Below are 18,363 nucleotides of genomic sequence, written 5' to 3'. Positions count from 1 at the left end.
CACTGAGAGTCCCAAATTCATCTCCCCACTAATTTCTTCCAAGTGCACTCTATCTACCCTCCCTTTGCCTGCCATTCTCCTCAATATATTTTCTTCTCCTTGTATCCTCTTCCGTCTCTGTAAGACCCACCTTCCCCATACATTGTGCCCCTTCTGAATTCAGGTTCTCAAAAGGGGGGGCCTGGCCCCCCTGTTTAAAAATGGGGGGGAGGCTATTTGGCCCCTCCATCTCCAGTGCCAATGGTTGAAATTGTAGCTTGGATGGACCCACAAGCGGGGGTCTCTCTGCAGAACTGGAAGACGGTAAATACTCGTCAAACATTAGATCCCATTTCATGGTGCTGAGGTGGGTCTGGTGATAGAAGCATGCTGCCATCTGTCGCTAATTGACCTGAGGGCCCCTGGCTCCTTTTCCTGGGGATGGCAGCTTGCTTTGGAATCCCAGCAGTGAAGGAGAACGGCCTTGTCCTAAGCCACTTGATTCTGAGCAAATTGTGACTCTCCTATTAACATAACTGCAGGTTTTATTGCAAAGCTGCCATGATAGCAAATTAGCGCCAGACTGTAAATCCCCATCAGTAGTGCCATGTGTCTGAGTGGCAAGGATGCTGTGGGACTGCAACACTGGAGACCCACAGGGAAGCCGATGTCGGTAACCCCGAGGATTTTCTCTGGCACATGTAAGCCAATGTCTGTTTCATTCTGTTCTATCATCTTCTGGTGAATTTAAATGGAGCGCAGTCTGAGTGCGGGAGGGCTGGTTTGTGAAGGGTTCTTTGAATGGCGAACATTTCTGGGGAAGGCTCGGATAATGCTGATGGGAGCCAGTGAATGAAAGGCAGAGTTTAAGAGCTGGCAATCAAAGTAATGTGGTGTTTCCCACAGGAAGCCCTGTCTTGAGGGATTTACTCAGTTTCAAGCTGCATAAACATTTTGACTAGTATCAGTTTGCATCTGGGGAGAGATGATGCCCTTAGACCCAGCCCTCAGCAATGGGAGGTGTATAAGTTACACCAACCCAGGAGGCATTGTGCTGCAGAGACATCCCTCTGTGTCACACTGTCTCCCTTGCTTGCCCGCCTCTCCCTGGTAGAGGGGTAGGAATTTGCTCCAGGCCTGCACCAGCTGGAAATTGCCACACCCCATGCAGTAACTCAGCTGTGCTGGGAGTGAGTGAGGAGTGAGCCGTTCCCTGCCCTCATGGACTGGAGATAATGAGTGAGAGGGCAACCCTTTCCTTACTGCCCTGCCTTGCACCCATGGCCCAAACAGACTGTGCAGGGATGAAGAGGGGAGGGGGTCTTCATATTCTGGTTTATTTCCCTGCGCAAGTGCTGGCGGAAAGACAGATTAAGCTGCCCACATGAGCTGTTGTGAGAAGTGAATGTCAAACTTGGCCATGGTGTATTTGCTACTGGGTAAAGCAGGGGGAGGCTAGGTCCCCCCATCTGACAGCCACATGTGAGTGAATGAGCCAGGTAAGAATCCAGTCGCATCCTTTGTGACTGGGACCAGGCAAGCGATGACTTTGTGCTGCATCTGACAAGAGAAAATTCAATGTGAACTCTGCACCAGCCAATAGATCTTCCAGGAGCCCCATGTGTCTGGGCACAGCGCCTTGACCAGGGGCAGACAAGGATGAACGTTTTCTTAGCGTCTCTGATCTTCCTTATTCCCTCGCGAAATCTCTCCCTGAGTGATTCAAAGCCCCATTGGCTTCCTGTCGCCCTTCCCTCCCTGGTTCTCAGTGCTACGCTCACCCAGGCAGGGGTTTCTCAGAAAGGAAAGCGGGTGGTGAACACTAAATATTTCTGAACTGCTCACAATCAAACCACACAGTAGGGGGAAAAAAAATGAAAGCCTTGCAGAACCAGATGGAGTAAATGATAATAATGACTGAGCATTCTGAACAATGATTTATAGCAGCCAACAGATCTGAGATCTTTAGAGCAGAGAAGATTGAACAGCGGGTAGAATAACTGTAGAGTAGCTTGTACTTTCTGCACTTAATATTCCAGGGAGGGCTCCAGCTCTTGTTAAACACCCTGCGGGTTAGTTTGAGAGCAGAGGGAGGGGTACTGAAGTATCTAGCTCTGCGCAGGTGGCTGTGTGATAGGTATCATAGAGGACGGTGCATAGCTGGGTAATGGCAATGGCAGGGTTTTCCAAAGAGCACATCCCTGGAGGTGGGACAAGCACTGATCTCATTGGCATTCAGCCCCACTGGTGCAGCATGATCGGGATGCAGAGCGCACCGAACACATGGTGTGGGGATACAGGGAGAGCAGTGAGCAGAAAACTGCTTTGTAAGAACGATGTGGGCTTTTGCTGACCGAGCCCCTCGCCCAGCAGGCCTCTGTCAGGCTCAATGGTCAGTAATTCCTCTGACACCCCAGCCGGACGGCAGCTCCTGGTCTTGTCATTAAAGCACTAGACAGGGATTCAGGGTAGCTGGGTTCAACTCCCAGGTCTACCACAATCTTGCTGTGTGACCTTGAGCCAGGTGCATATCAGCTTCCCCCTCTGGAAAACGGGGATGAAATACTCCGCTACCTCACAGGTAGAGCTACATCGAAACAAACGGAAACACTTTCCATTTTGTGGGGTTTGAAGAAAAACAATTTTTAATTTAAAAAAAAATGATTTTTTTTCAAACAATTTTGAATTGTTGAGGTTTTGAAATTTCATTTTCCCCCTTTCCTGGTCACTGGGTGCAGTAAAGTGATTAAAATCCAAAGGTGTTGGGGTCTTTCCCCCCTGTTCCTGTTTCTTTTTTTTCCCACTCTCTGACTTTTCAAACCTTACCTTCAGAAAAGCGCCAGAACGGCAGTGTTACAGAACTTCATTGAGCCTTTCGCCAACCCGTCACTCCTCCAAGGTAGGGGAAGTTTGGAAAAGTTACATGGGGGGGGAAGAAAAATAGCCCCCTCAAACATCACTCATTTGATTGCAGTCAATGGCAAAAAAAGAGGGAGAAATAGGAAACAAAACAAAGAAAAATAACCCCCAAATCTGAAACTTTTGAACAATTGTCAAAACCAAAATGAAATAAAAAGTTCAGTTCAAAATGGAATCTCCTGTTTGATTTGAAATCCCCCCATCAAACAATGTGAAGAGAAGCAACATTGTCCCACCAAAAAAGTCACTTTCGATTCAGCCCAATTTGGGAAACTTATTTTGTTCAAAAACGTTGGCTGCGTTCTGCTCGCAGAAGGGCTGTGAGGACACACGTGCTGTGGCGTGTGGGGCGTCGTCAGGGGCGGCAGGAATACATCGAACGACAGACCCATGGGCCAGGGCGCGGGGGCCAGTGCTGGATCCTGGTGCAGAACTGGAAAACTAGTCAGCACGCAGCCTGTCTGGCAAAGACGTGTACGCCTTGTCAGACAGCCCCATAAAGCTGGTGGGCCCAGGCGTGATGCTGGCATTAAGGGAGACATCCAGGTGTAACTGAGGCCAAGAGCTTAATAAGATTCCAAAAGGGACTGGATATTTGTTTATATGGATATTAATATTATTAATGACAGGGTTTGGAAGTGTTGTTCAACCTCGTGCTTCAAGGCTTAAACCAGTCTGTAGCTATTAGAGACCGGGAAGAAACCTAATGTGGGGGCAAATTATCCCATCCCCATCTCCATCTCTGTGGGGTTCTTACACCTTCTTCTGAAGTATCTGGTGCCGGCCAGAGACAGGGCACTAGGCTAGATGGACCCTGGCCGGTCCAGTCTGGCAGTTCCTATCAAGATGACCGGCTGAGAAAGATACTTTACTTTCTGTAGCTATTCCTAGGTTGTAGCCAGTGGCTTCACAGGTTTAGTAGATCACTTAGATAATGGAGGCAGTCTTCCACCCATCAGGAAATGTAGATGTCTTGGGAGCAGATGGGCAGTACAATCCCAGGGGCTTTTCTGACTCCGCCTTTCAAAAACCAAGCGGTCACTGATTGAAGTGAGCAGGGTGTCTGTCAGTAGCACAGGTAAGAGCTGTCCTCTTGGTCAACACACTCGGGATTGTTTGTGGGACCTCCAGAGCTAAAAACACGAGCAGCTACAGCTTGAGCGAAAGAGCCTAGGCTCTTTGGCGATGGGCTGTAACAACTTGTGTCCTCAGAGGACCAGCACAGAGGGGATCTGTCACACACTCGTCAGTGGGTTACACACACAACCTAGTGCACTAAACTGAGTAAGAACTGGAGAGTAGGAAGCTCAGAGCACAGATGACTTTGTGCCAGCACTGGTCATAGACAAAGCTGGGTGAAAGTAGTGAAAAATCGTTCATGGCAATTTTTGCCAAATATTTTGCTAGTCCATTTTGCAGGATTTCATAACCCTGAATTTTTGGGAGATTAGGAAATTCTGCATTAAAAGTCATGGGAAGATATAAAAGGCCATTTTTGTTGTAAAATTTGCACTTAAGAATTGGGGAAAAAAATGTAAGAGGAAGAATCTGATTGTCATGTAGCCTTGTAGCTTGGGAGAGGAGGTCTTGAATTCTAATCTCACCTCTGGCTAACCATGGCTAAGCGCTGCACTTATGTAGCACTTCCCAAACAGCGCTGAGTAGGTAAAGAGTGGAGCTGGTCAGAAATTTCCCGATGGAAAAATGTTCCATCGGGAAGTGCCAGCTTGTCAAAGAGAGATGTTTCACGGAAGTGTCAGTTCTGATGAAGTTTTGTTTTGGGGGAAAAAATAAGACACCCCCTCCACCTCCCGATCAGATCCGAGCAGCAGGCCAGTATCCTGCCTGTGATGGTGGTGAGTATGAGCTGCTTCAGAAGAAGGTGCAGAAAGCCTGCAGGATGCAAAGATGGGATAATTTGCCCACAAGGAAAGTTCCTTCCTGACCTCCACTAGAGATTGGCCCAAACCCTGAAGCGTTAGGGTTTATAGCTCTTCCAAACTTTGCTTTATACTTATCCTTACTGCTGTAACTCCAGATGTTCTTGTTACAAATATAAATGTCCAAGCCTCTTTGGAACTCTGCTAAACTCTGTGTGTGGAGTAGCTGCTGTTGTGTAAGGATGTGGGCGAAGTAGCAGGGACCTGTAAGCTGCAGTCAACACCAGGCACTAATTGCTGTTGTCAGAGTCATGTAATGTTTAAATGAAAGTAATGGAAGTGCTAGATAAAGCTGTCTGTGCCTTAAGGAGAACAACATGCTTGGCTTCAATTATATCTTGTGGCAGTGGGTTCCACAAGCTAATTGTCCATTGTGTGGAAAAACATTTTCTTTCATCAGTTTGAAATTTGCTGACCTTCGGTTTCCTTGAGGCCTTGTCTATACTATGGAACCTGGGCTGGTATAGCTCTGCTGGTGGAGTCCCCTAGTGGAGACAGGAGTTCTACTGGCATAGCTGCACCTCCTCGCATGACTTTAGCTAAACCAACAAAAGTACTCTACTTTCAGGAGGGCTGCATCTGCTCCAGGGTTTTAGCTGGCATAGCTATGTGGGGTAGAGATGTGTGTGATTTTTTTTCCCCCACCCATGCTCCTAGCTGACATAGCTACATTGGCAAAACTTTGTAGTGTAGACCAGAGGTTCTCAAACTGTGGTCTGCGAGCTCCATTCAAGTGATCCGCAGATAGTTCCCTCTAAGGTGTGGGCCTGGGTAGCTGCACACGAGGGAACGAGGCTCCACTATTGAGGTGCCTGGACCCTAGAGAAGATGCACATGTAAGGTGGCCTTGGGGGGAATAGGGGGGTAGCTGGGAGGGAGCAGTGGGGTGAGAGGAGGGGGTGGGGGGAATTTGGGATGTGCCGGCTGCAGTAGCGAGAGAAAGAGGCGACTTTCCCCAGCTCCAGGTCTGTGGCTGCCGGGGAGAGACCCCCCTCCTTCCCAGCCCCAGCTCGGGGGCTGCCACGGCGGGGGAGACAGGGCACATCCATCGCATTAGAAAGGTAAAACTACTGATATTAAAATATGAGTTGTGTGCTTTTATTTGTAAAACAAAAAAACGTTTATTATTAAGTTTTTTTTATTTTTTATATATTCTTTACAATAGTTAGCTAACGGTACAAACAACATTTGGAAAGATCATTAAGTGGTCCACTGAGACCCTCAGCAATTTTCAAGTGGTCCGTGGAAAAAAACGTTTGAGAACCATTGGTGCAGACTAAGCTGCAGTGTCCCCTCTCTTTGGGGCTCTATGCAAAGGCATGATCTTTGTGCAAGAGGCATGGCTAATTCTGTCATCATTAAGAATGAAATAGGAGGATTTCTAGGCAATCTTTCTTACTCTTGGTCTCACTCACCAATTTCTAGGCTCCACTCTGGCTGTGTTTATAGATTATGGTGTTTATTGACCGTTCCCTTTTTGTTTACTATTAATCTTTGTTGTTATGTAAAAAGAAAGATTTGCTCTGTCTCCTTTGGATGGACTAATGAAGATGAAAAGGGAGTGAATATGTTTTTGGACTAGATTTTTCAGCTGATGTAAATCAGCAAAGCTCCAACAGAGCTGTGGCGATTTCCACCTGCTGTGGATCTGGCTCGTTGACTCCGTGGACCTATGCAGATTTACAGAGTTTGAGGTTCTGGCCCACTGACTTCAATGGACCCGTGCTGATTTATGCCAGCAGAACGTCTGGCCCATTGACTCCTGGAGCGATGTGGATTTAGACCAGCTGGGGATCTGCCCATTTGTCTCTGTGCATGCCCAGCTTCAGATATGTCTCTGATAAGGCAACAGGGAAGGTTACATTGTTGGAGGACATTGAAATTTTGTAATTGTTAGGGGGGTCCCTGGGGGGGCGTAGTTCAGACTCCCCCTCATGGTGTTCAGTGGTCACTCAGTGCTTAAGGTGTTCTCTGCCTGGGGAACTCAGCCTGTAACACCTCCTTCAGGGGCTTCACTTTTCATTCTCCCAGGGTTGGGGCAGGGAGGCGGTTTAATTAACCAAGGCTCCCTGCACAAGGCCTGAGTTAAAGGGCTCGGCGTGAGACTGGCAGGCGAGCCCATCCTCTCTCGGACTGGAGGCAGGTGGTAGGGGCACACCTAACGCCAGGATATGGCGCTGCAGTAACTCTTGGACAGGAGCAGCGGCCATGCCTCCCATGCAAGGGTTGTGAACGTTGGATCCAGGCATGTACCAATGGGCCATGCCCCGCATTGGTGTACAGTGATCTCTCCACCTGCCTTCCCTCCCCTGCCCACCCAATGTTTCCCCTGTGCATGCATTACCAGTAATGCTGCTGCCCCAGAAATACTGATTGCAGAACAACTAGCGAATTGGCTCGCTGGAGCCAGTGAGGTGGCTGAGTGTGCTGTGCTCTCTGTTGCCACAGGAACTGGAATCTCCACCGCAATGCATTGGCAGCAGGCATTGCAACCAGCACAGCGGTCGTTCAGCAGCCTGCGCCGCTAGCTCGCTCACGTACCCCAGGAAAGGGCGGCTGCACGCACAGAGCAGGAATACTAGTGAGGAGGGTGTTTAACCTTGTGCACTCTGAGCGACCCAGCTGCAGGGTCCAGAGAGACTTTCTAGGTTGCTGATGGCTGCTAGAAGGGCTTCGGGGTCAGAAGGCTGCGTTTGGCCCTCTGTGGGTGTAGTTTGTACTCATCTGAGGTTTAAAGCTAAAGGAGGCTGAAACAGGCCGACAGAGCAGAGAGACGAGGAGGGAGGAATCACAGTAACGTACATTTCCATAACACCTTTCTTGCTCAGGAACCCCAGCGTACTTTCTAGGGACTTTGTAAAGGCTCATCACAGAAATGCATCCCCCTCTGAAGTGGAATGTGGCAGCATTGTGCTGCCCAGGACACAGCAACGCAGACTTTAGGAAGTGAAGAATAACTTCTCCAGTTGAAACTTCAGGTTTTAAGTAGGTGGAACATAAATACCTGGGGAGGGACCCTCATTTGCACCAGTGCTGTACATAGCACCGCCATGTGGTCTGGTCATATCCCTTTTCCCTTACCAGCCTGACATGATCTCTGTACCGGGGGAAGTGCCATACAGTCAACACCGGCTCGGTGTCACTGATTCCCTATAGAAGGCTGCTTTGCAGCACTGAGACAGTCAAAGCGACTGGAGGTGGAAAGGGGCTAGGATCTGGCAGGACAAAAATTCCCTGGGATTTTAACCACCGGGGGCCAGGGCCTCTGTCAGCACAGCATGCCCTTAGCACTGCGTCAGGAGTGGAACTTGAAGGCTGATCCAAATGTAGTTAGCTGGAGTGGCCAAAGCTGGGCACCGCAGAAGAGCGAGTGATGATTGTTAGCGGCTGAGACGCTGCTGTGTGTCGTACCCTCGCACAGCACAGGAAGTGGGCCCCAGAGCTGTGCCAAGTTAGAAGTGACGGTGTTAGGAGCATACCCCTCTCCAAGCCACAGGTAACGTGTCTGTAAGTGATCACTCTCCCAAGGCTGGGGATGTGAATTTCTCAGAGCCTTCATGTGCAGGGAGCTAGAGCTCTTGTGGCAGAAATCGCTGAGGGCAGAAGGCATGAAATGTGTGATTACTTTCGGTGTCAAAGCTGCACTCGGGCATGGCCACACCAACGAGCTAACATGAGGTTGGGTCGGCTCATCTGGAAAGTGTCAAACTGGAACCTTAAATACCATAAGACACACTTGGAAAATGATCCTGAACGGTTTAGAACCCAGGCAGCTCGGGAACCCAAGAATGTTATTTTTGCATGTGGAAATACATCTCCTTGAACTCATTGAATCGCCTGTTCCCTTTGGTCTCGAGGGTTCGGTTGCAGTGGTCTCTGACAGAAGCACCATGTTTGTATGATGGGAAGTATAGCAATTGCTTATGTTACTATAGTTCCTGGTTGGTGAATAAATAACCCTTGACTCTTTCCTGCTGTCAGATAGAGAGCTCCTGGCAAGGAGATCCAGCTATAATTTTGCAGGAATCAGCAGGAATCTAATGGAGAAAGAAACAAGAAGAATATGTTGCTATTCCCCCTTCAGCCACAGAGAGAATCTGGCTCCAGCTCTGTGTCAATAATTCCTGGTTATTTGCAGTGTGGTGATTCTGCCTGCAGAATAGACAAGAAACGTGTCAATATCTTGCTCTTGCTTTCTTTGTTTAGCTGAACAGGGAGGAGATGAAAAATGTCCTGAAATGCTGCAGGCACTTCCATCGGCCATGTGTCAGACCTGATCTGTGTCAGACCAGACCAGACCTGTGTCAGAGGGTATGCCCAGGTGTACCCAGACCAGACCTGTGTCAGACCAGACCTGTGTCAGAGGGTATGCCCAGGTGTACCCAGGCAGACATATTACTCCTGGTCGGACCATCGTCGTCTTGATATTTCACTGGAGGGGGCAGTGCGTGGGTTCTGCCAAAGGCTAAGCAGGAGCTGATTACCCTGGCTATTGTGAGATGTTTGTACGGGAAGTAATCTCTGAGTTCTGGACCATGTAGGATATTGGGTTTCGAAACTCTTGAACTAACCTTGTCACCTGAGGCAAGGGAGGCCTCTGTCTCAGTCCCCAGGGAGAACGATGGACACCTATCTGCGTTTACTGTCTGGATTAGATGCAGGCTGGAGATTTACAAAGGTAAACGGACCCCAGGAGAATTCTTGGAAGTGAGGGCCTCTGGACTAAGAGACAATAGTCTGTGGCTGAATATGACCCCTGTGAGTTGCCACTTCTGCAGTGGAGAACCAAGGCCTTTTTAACGGATTGCCAGCCCACTAACCCAACTCAATCCTCCCGTGACTTTCCTGCCCCCAGACCTGTGTACTTAGTGAATGGATGCAGGAGATTAGTGCAAGGCAAGACATGTCAAAGAGGTGGCCTTCCAGGCATGAGAGTTGCCATGTTTCCAATGGGGCCTCATTTTCCGCTCTGAATCTGGAAGCCTGCATGTGCTCGGGCAACGAAGAGCCATTAGTTTTAAGGCTATGTTGTCTTTCACAGCGTTTGCTGTATGCTGCTTTGTGCTGTAGGTGATGTCCGGCTGTTCAATACCTCGCAAAGGCTCCCGTCCACCCTCTCTCCTCTTCACTCCAGTCACTTCCTGTGACAGGACTGGTGGGCCATGCAGTTAATAGTTCTGCTGTTGTTTGCAGTGTCACGGCCTTATTGCTTCTTTTGTGTCGGATTTGCTTGCTGGAGTTGTTCAGCGCACTTCGTTAATGGCAACTGGTCCTGCCAGGGGATAATAAGAAAGCAGCAGGAGCTAGAGTTGCCAGCCACAGTGCTCAGTGCATTAGCTTGAGTATGGACGGATCCCTTTAGAAATGTCACAGAGGAAAAGAACCATTATCAGGGTTGCCATGGCAATGATGGGGATTGTACATTAGATTGGACTGAACGTAGTTCACACCAACCAGTCTCTCCCTCCCCCATGAATTGATTGGTTGCTGTGTTGACTTATTTGCTTTGGACTCCATACGAAGTGTATGTGTGGGGAATTCAGACTTCACACAGCCCCTGCAGCCCTCCCACAACGAGAGTGACAAACCCTATACTACTGCCACAGGGACCTTGATCTCTCTTGTGGGTGAAAGAGAAGGTGAAGAGGGGACTTGATCAATACCTGCCCAGGTGAAGAGGTGCTCTTTATCTAGCCGGCAAAGGTGTAACAAGAGCCATTGGCTGGCAGGTAAAGTTTTTTTTAAAAAAAAGTTCAAACTGGATGCAGATTGTTAACGATCAGGACGGCTTGGGTTATGCAGGAAGTCAGACGGGATGCTCCTAATCGTCCTTTCTGGCCTTCAAATCTATAACCCGTCTCACTCCCTGTGCTGGATGGACAGCAGGCGGTGAATGAGGCAGGGTGCAAAGTGAATGAAAATGGAGTCCTGTGGATCTCTCTTTTCATTTTGGGACAAATTCTTCTTGCTGTTCCCACAAGGTTAGTCCACTGAAGCCAGTGGCAGTACTTAGAAGTTGCACCTGTTTACCTGGGAGTGGCTTTGGGCCCTCAAACAGTCTGGACAGACTGTTTAACTCATTGAACAAGGACAAAAATTCAGACAGCTCCCCTGTCTCATTCATGGGCCTGACCCTATAGTTCAATGGAGTCAATGGGAAGAGAGTGTAGCCTTCCAGAAAGAAGACTGAAATGACTTGATTACAATGTGCAAGTGCCTTCATGGGAGAAAATACCAGTCCCTGAAGAGCTCTTTAGCCCAGCAGAACAAGCCATGACAAGAACCACTGCCTGGAAGCTGACACCAGACAGCCTCAAAGGGGAAATAATTCGCAAATGTTTGACAGTGAGAGTGGAGTGGAAAACCCTAGTGTAGGAAGGGGTGGATTGTCCGTCTCCTCATATCTTCAAATTGAGACTGCCTGCTGGAAGATCCGCTTCAGCCAGACACGTGCTATTGGGCTCAGTGCAGGGGTAACTGGGTGAAATGTAATGGCCTCTGCTCTACAGGAGGTCAGGTGAGATGATCCAATGGTCCCTTCTGGCCTTAAGCTCTATGAATTGATGAAAGATTTCCCTTGACTTCAGTGGTGTTTGGACTAGGCCCTCAGCATTTAACCTGGGCACTGAATGGGCAGGTGTGCCCTGGAAGTCACAGCATGCAATTAAAGATCAGTGCATATGCACAAGGTGTTCTCCAGGCAACCTTCACGTTAGCATTTCTTGACTTTTGGGACATGCGTTTCCAACCTTTATGTTCTTTTAAGGTATTTTTAAAAGGAATTGCATTTCTATTTCTGGTCGGTAATGGAGCCAGTGATTTGAAAAAGTTCCGATTTTACTGCAATACATATCCAAATGCTTGTAAAATACTCGGCTCCCTATTAGTTAGATGGGGATTAGGGACGGGGACACAAGTTCAAAGCTAGAATAGCTTGTGGAGCCTTAACTCAAAATCTCATGGCACGTCTTTTTTTTTTTTTTAAATCACTACAATATTGTACTAATGTTGTTTTAAAGTGATCAGTTGAATATACCAGCAAATGCTATCTCACCTCGGGACAGACGAATGTGAGCCTGGGTTGGTCTAGACGTGAAAGTTTTAGCTTACAGGTGTGACTTTTTGCCAACATAGTTAGACTGGGGAAAAAACCTAATATAGATACAGTTATAGCAGTACAAAAATGTCTTATACCACTATATCTTATTTCAGTTCCAGAACCGGAATAAGATATAATGGTATAAGGCAACTTTATACAGTTCAACTGTGTCCACACCCAGAGGTTGTACTGCTCTAAATATACTAATGTAATTAAAGCAGCAAAACTGATTAATGTAGACAAGGCTTATTAACCAAAGTTCATGGAAAAACTCCCATTGACTTCAATGGAATTTGGATAAAGCCCTATCACTGTTTGTAAGCGATTGTGCTTAACGAAGTGAGCCCTTCCCCAAGAAGCTTGCCTGGTGCACAGTAAAGAGATGGTACACTTGTATGGTCTGGTATGTAATACAGCATTTCACTGTCTGGTATATTTGTATGCTATACAGTGTTTCAGTGTTTGGTATACAGCAGAATAGGGTGACCAGATGCCCTGATTTTATAGGGACAGTCCCGATTTTTGGGTCTTTTTCTTATATAGGCTCCTATTACCCCCCAGCCCCGTTCTGATTTTCACACTTGCTGTCTGGTCAGCCTACAGCAGAACCTCAGAGTTAGGAACACCTCGGGAATGGAGGTTGTTCGGAACGCTGAAATGTTTGTAACTCTGAACAAAAGGTTAAGGTTGGTCTTTCAAACATTTACAACTGAACATTGACTTAACACAGCTTTGAAGCTTCACTATGCAGAAGAAAAATGCTGCTTTTCACCATCTTGATTGAAACGAAACAAGCACAGAGACAGTTTCCTTATCTGGTCAGATCTTTAACTTTCCCTTTATTTGTTTAGTAGTTTACATTTAACACAGCACTGTACTGTATTTGCCTTGTTTCTTTGGTCTCTGCTGCAGCCTGATTGCGTACTCCGGTTCCAAATGAAGTGTATAGTTGACTGGTCAGTTCATAACTCAGGTGTTCGTAACTCTGAGGTTCTACTGTACTTGAATTGTCTGCTATACTTGTATGCAGTACAATACTATATTGACTGGCATACATGCATTGAATTTAGGAGCTTTATTCACAGTAGCTACCAGACCTCATTTATTTTTTGATCTTGGTTTGTTCCTATGTCCATCACTTTAAAAAGTTTCTTTCTCTACCTCAGCCCTCTTGACCAGTATATTACATGGTTTTACACCACGCACATTTGAAATGTAATAAATTCAGTCATTTTCTTACAGAATGCAATTCCCTAGTAATTGCAGTCTATTTTTCTTTATTGGCTTGATGTATTAACTTTACAAATGCAAGAACCAAATTTTATCTGCAATACTCTTGGGAATGTCTGCTTAATAAAAGATGTGTTATGGAAATCTGGACAAGCCTGCTGCAGATGACTTCTCTTCACTGCTCCTGTCTCTGTGCAAAACATGAATGAATTCACTTTCCAGAAAGGCCAGGATAGGGATCAAATGGTAGAGCAGGCTGGGTATCTGCTGACAAGTGGAATGAGGTGGCAACACACAGCAGACACATTTCTGAATTCCCTTTGTCAGAAAATAATATATCAGGATCGTAGTTAACTGAAAATCACAGGCAGATCTGGACAGGATCGCTTAGGTCATAACAGGTCAAACATAATTATTTCAATCTAGTCACTAAACAGGTGCTCTTACAAATCGTGAGTTCTAAGGGTCCAGTCCAATGCCAATTGAAGCAATGGGAATCTTTCCCACTGAGTTTTGGATCAGACCTTTAATGAATTGCACCAAGACTGCAGCTGCCTGCCTTCAGTATACAAGGACATTGGTGGTATTTTTTTTTTCCATTCCTCTTGAAATCTCCTTAGTCTTCTTATCTACTTCGGTTGCGGGGAGGGGAAACAACAAAATCATTCAAAACAAAACATCCTTTGATAGTCCCACGGAGCAAACTTCAAGAGAGATACAAGGTAATTACTTCTCTCATCTAATGATCCAACTGTGAGATGAGAAACAGTGCAGAATAAAAACAAAGACCAAACCAGACCTTTAAATACTGGCATCTTTAAAATTGATGTTTGATAAGATGCCATGTTGACTTTTGATTGTTGGTATCTTTGTACAGCTCACATGTAAGATCTGAATCTTTTATTGTACATTCCCAGGGAGATAAAACATATTGATTGCTCATGCAGTTCGGAACCTGTATCTTTAACAAAATGGCTTTACCTCAGTTTCCATATGCTACAAAAAGGGATGAGATTTTAATTATCAGTCAATAAAATACCTTCACGTTTTTCATGATAATAGCCTTGAAAGAAGTAATTTTTACTCACTAGTTATATAAGGCTGCTTAAAATGTCAGTTGTTAGCTATCGGTTTGGGACTGTGGGAAGGCACACGTTTATTTGCAGCTAAGATTTTTCTCAGTCTTTTTCTTGTCTGGTAGTGCACAATCTAAATGGAAATATTGGCCCTGAGTCACATCTGTGCTTGTCCAGTTTTGTGCTGGTCTAACTCCATGGAGTTACTCCAGTGTGAAACTGCAGTAGTGCTATGGAGAGAAGTCTACTGTTTTTATTCACTAAACTTTCATTCTAGGCTCACTAGATTTCTGGGTGAAAGGAATCCATAGATCATAGCTAGAGTTGGACAGAAAGTAGTTTTCCTGTCTCATGGAAATTTTTGAGATCAAGAAATGTTCCCATCCCAGATAGGGCTAGGGCCATTGGACTCCTGATCTGTTAGATTCTATTGCCCTGGAAGGGGAGAGCCTATAAATGACCCCACTGGAATCCTAAGAGGAAGCTTTCTGGCACAGGGTCAAATACTTGTTGGTGGGGGAAACTGAGGCAGAGTTGCTGTGACACCACATACAGCCCTGAGAGAGTGCTGGTTGACAAAGACCTCCCCAGATACAGGTCTGTGCAGCTCACACACTATTCAGTGAAAGTGGCACTGGAATACAGAGTCCAGTTCTGGTGTGCACATTTTTAAAAGGATGTTGACAAAGTGGAGAGGGTGCAGAGTAGAACCTCAAAAATGATCGGAGCATTGGAAATCATGTCTCACCAAGAGACAGAGGCTTAAAGAGCTTCATCTATTTAGCTCATCAAAAAGAAGATCAAGAGGTGATGTGATTACAGAGAATAAGTGTCATCACGGGGAGAAAATACTGGTTACTAAAGGGCTCCTTAATCTAGCAGAGAGAGGCAGAACAACAACCAGTGACTGGAAGTTAAAGCCAGACAAATTCAAATTAGGTGCATGTTTTTAACAGTGAGGGTGATCAGCCTTTGAAACAAACTACCAAGGATCTTGAAATCTTCAAATCATGACCTGATGCCTTTCTGGAAGACCTGCTTTAATCAAACTTGAGTTATTGGGCTCAAGAGAGGTGAAATGTAATGGGTCTGTATTATCCAGGAGGTCAGTCTAGATGATGACAATGGTCCCTTCTGGCCTTAAGAATGAATTAATCTAGGGAAATGCTCTCTATTGATTGAGAGACGTCTCTGAGCACAAATGACTTCCAGTATGACTAGATTTTTTTTTGAAGCAAGGACCATCTTAGTATAAAGACTAAACTATGGATGGCATAATGTATTTAAACAACTCTGTACCTTTGTGTATCAACAATAGACACTTTAAAAATATCGAATAATGTTTCTCTTTCTTCATCACAGCTTGAAAAGTTCCTATTGCTGCCATCTCAGCTTTCCCAGTGAGGCTGGTATGGAGGTAAGGCTGAGGAGAAATAAGACTCAGTACAGCAAGGTACTTAAGCATGGGCCTAACTTTAAGCACATAACTAGTTCCCTTGAAGTCACTGATGATACTCACCTGAAGATGTGACCCAATAAGTGATGTTTTGGTTCAGTGGCCAAAACAAAAATTCTGAAAAAAATAAAATAAACTTGAGCCAATCGGAAATGGAAATGTTTTGTTTTGATTTTTTTCTCATCAAAATGAAAAAACAAAGAATATCATTTGACCCAGAAGGAATTTTTGGATGGCTTTTTTCATTGTTTTATTTTTGTTTTGTTTTTTAAATGAAGTTAGCATTTTGAAGTCAAAACTCAGTCTTTCATTTTGAAAATGCTTTGACTTAAAAAAAAATCATTTTTGGGGCTACAATTATTTGCAGAATTTGACCCAAATTCACAAATTGTTGCAGTCGACCCCAAATTGCATATATATATATATTTTTGGTGAACAAACTATTTTTGGGGAAAATGTTGCTGTGTTACTCGTGTGTTTTACAATTGGGCATATGCTTAAGCACCTTGCTGAATTGGGGCCCAAAGGTGAGCGCAGGTTCCAAATGGAAATTGCTGTTAGAGGGTAAGGTTAAAAAGTGAAGAATTATTCCTTTGTCTTTGTGGGAAATGGAGGGATGTGACAGGATTCCAACAATGAGGGAATGAGAAATATGCCGTTCTCTGGGAGATGATGTCACTGGGTTGCTAACACCTGCTCCGCATGCTGAACCAATAGAAAGCCTCCCAATGACTCCAATAATAACTGTGTAATTTCGTAAATCTTTGCTGTTTGTTATGATGGCTAGACTAACCCAGAGGGAGACGGAGAGAGGCATTCCTAGTGCCACAGCACACCTGCGCGCCTGTTTGTTGTTCCAGTTCCCGCACTGTATTAATTGCACCTTGCTAGGAAGCCAGGCCAGGAGGTGGTCAAAACCCAAGTGAGCTGGTGCTTCCAAGTGTCTGGCTGTGTTTCTGCGAGTGCTAGTAATGAAACTGATTTAATCTAGAAACATCTCCATGGCCACTGCACTGGGTGGAATGTAAGAGGCTTGGGGAAGTAAAAATTGCTTCCATTAGCAGCAAAACTGTTTTGAGTCTGGCTGGCAGGCATGATGCTGGAGACAGGGAAATGCCTGCTGATGCAGATTTGGGAAGGTAAATACAGCCATAGTCCATACAGGAGACACATGTCGTTTTATGGAGAGGGCCAGATTCTGATACCCTTAAACTGGGTGAAATCCTGGCTCTGTTGAAGTCCATGGCAAAATTCCCATTGACTCCCACAGGGCCAGGGTGTCACCCATTGAGTAGTACTTTGTTCTGCAAGGGGTCATCCATGCTCCTGGGGAGAAGTGCATTACTACCTAGGTGCTCCCATTGAAATCAGTGGGAACACTCAAGGAGTAAGGGGCTACTCGGCATCAGTAAGAACTCCAGAGTCTGGCCTAAAGTGTCTCCTTTGCAATATGTTTGGCAAGAAGTCAACAGGATGAGAGGCATAGGTGGAAGGTCAGGTCAGTTTGACTCATTGGCCAAATGCACAAGCCACAATTCAGCCAGGATTTAAAGCCCTGGCCAAAGGTCCAGGCAGCTGTCCTCCTGCTGGTGGATAAGGGGGGGTGCAGGGGCAGAGATAGAGATAGACTTCTGTAGAGAAGTCCAGACATGATGTTGTCAGTGGCAGAGATAATGGGGAATTGGAGGTGAGGGGGTGACTTTTCAAGACAATAGAGATAATTGACAGTGGCATTACCTATGACCCATGTCCCCGCTCTCCTCTAGCTCTACCACTGCACAAAATCTGGCTCCATTACTGAATGTTGTGTCTGGTAAACAAGAGAGACAAAGATGGAACTCAAGCTGTGTGGAAACATGTATGTTTGTTTGTGTGTGGTGGTAGCTGTTTTCTTTAACAGATGCCTCCTGTTTAAACAGGATGGTGATTCCATATATCATGGCAATACATGGGTATTGCACTACAGTCTTTAATTAGGTGGTCACATCCCATTTCTCAAGCAGTATAATACAGTTCTTCCCACAACCTGAGAGAGACACATGTAGGTGTTTGTGTGTAACACTAAAGAGTGAGTGGAAATCCATTGATAGGATAAGTGCAGAGTAATGCAAATCCAGGCACTATATAACACGTGTACTATAGCAAAATGGGGTAAGAGGGCAGAGCTCCTGCATTGAGCTGAATACTGCAATTAACCTATCATTGCATGCACAAAGGGGCAGAGTTAAGGTTGTTTCTGGCCTTACTCATGCTCTCCTTACTCAATCCTTACTTAGGCAAATCTCTCCTTGACTTCAGGAGTGAGTTTTCACTGTGCATGGCCTGAGTCAGGACTTCAGGATCAGGCCCACTACAAATATACGACAAATGGCTAACACCATTTAAATATTTAGCATTTGGGAAAAGACACTAGGCCAAATGCAGCCTGGCTTTGAAGCTGGCAATGTCTAGTGCAGACCTTTGCAGAGGCCCCTGGCAACAGAAATGCCACCCGGGGGAGGTTGCAGTGATGGAGGCTGCAGTTCCCCTTTCTCTTCGCTGGGAGGTCTGCAGATCAGGGAGAAGGCTGGCCAGGGGAGCAGCAGGGATGCAGGAGTCAGCATTGCGCCCATCAGCAGCCTCTGGAGGCAGGTCCCATGGGGCCTTGGCCAGGCATTGAAGCTG

The 18,363-nt window shown here is 46.1% G+C and overlaps 1 long non-coding RNA gene across 1 annotated transcript in view; it reads left to right on the top strand.

The window, feature by feature from the left end:
- The window catches only part of LOC122459191, a 31,466-nt gene extending 15,455 nt beyond the window's left edge, over positions 1 to 16,011 (top strand). Inside the window, exon 3 of the long non-coding RNA XR_006279704.1 lies at positions 15,606 to 16,011. This is a non-coding gene — a long non-coding RNA (uncharacterized LOC122459191). The remainder of the gene's footprint in view (positions 1 to 15,605) is intronic.
- The last annotated feature ends 2,352 nt before the right edge of the window (positions 16,012 to 18,363 follow it).

Source organism: Dermochelys coriacea, chromosome 3 (assembly GCF_009764565.3).
Source record: "Dermochelys coriacea isolate rDerCor1 chromosome 3, rDerCor1.pri.v4, whole genome shotgun sequence".
Taxonomy (NCBI): Eukaryota; Metazoa; Chordata; order Testudines; family Dermochelyidae; genus Dermochelys; species Dermochelys coriacea.
Note: the sequence above shows the minus strand (reverse complement) of the source record. Positions and strands in the feature narration are given on the sequence as shown.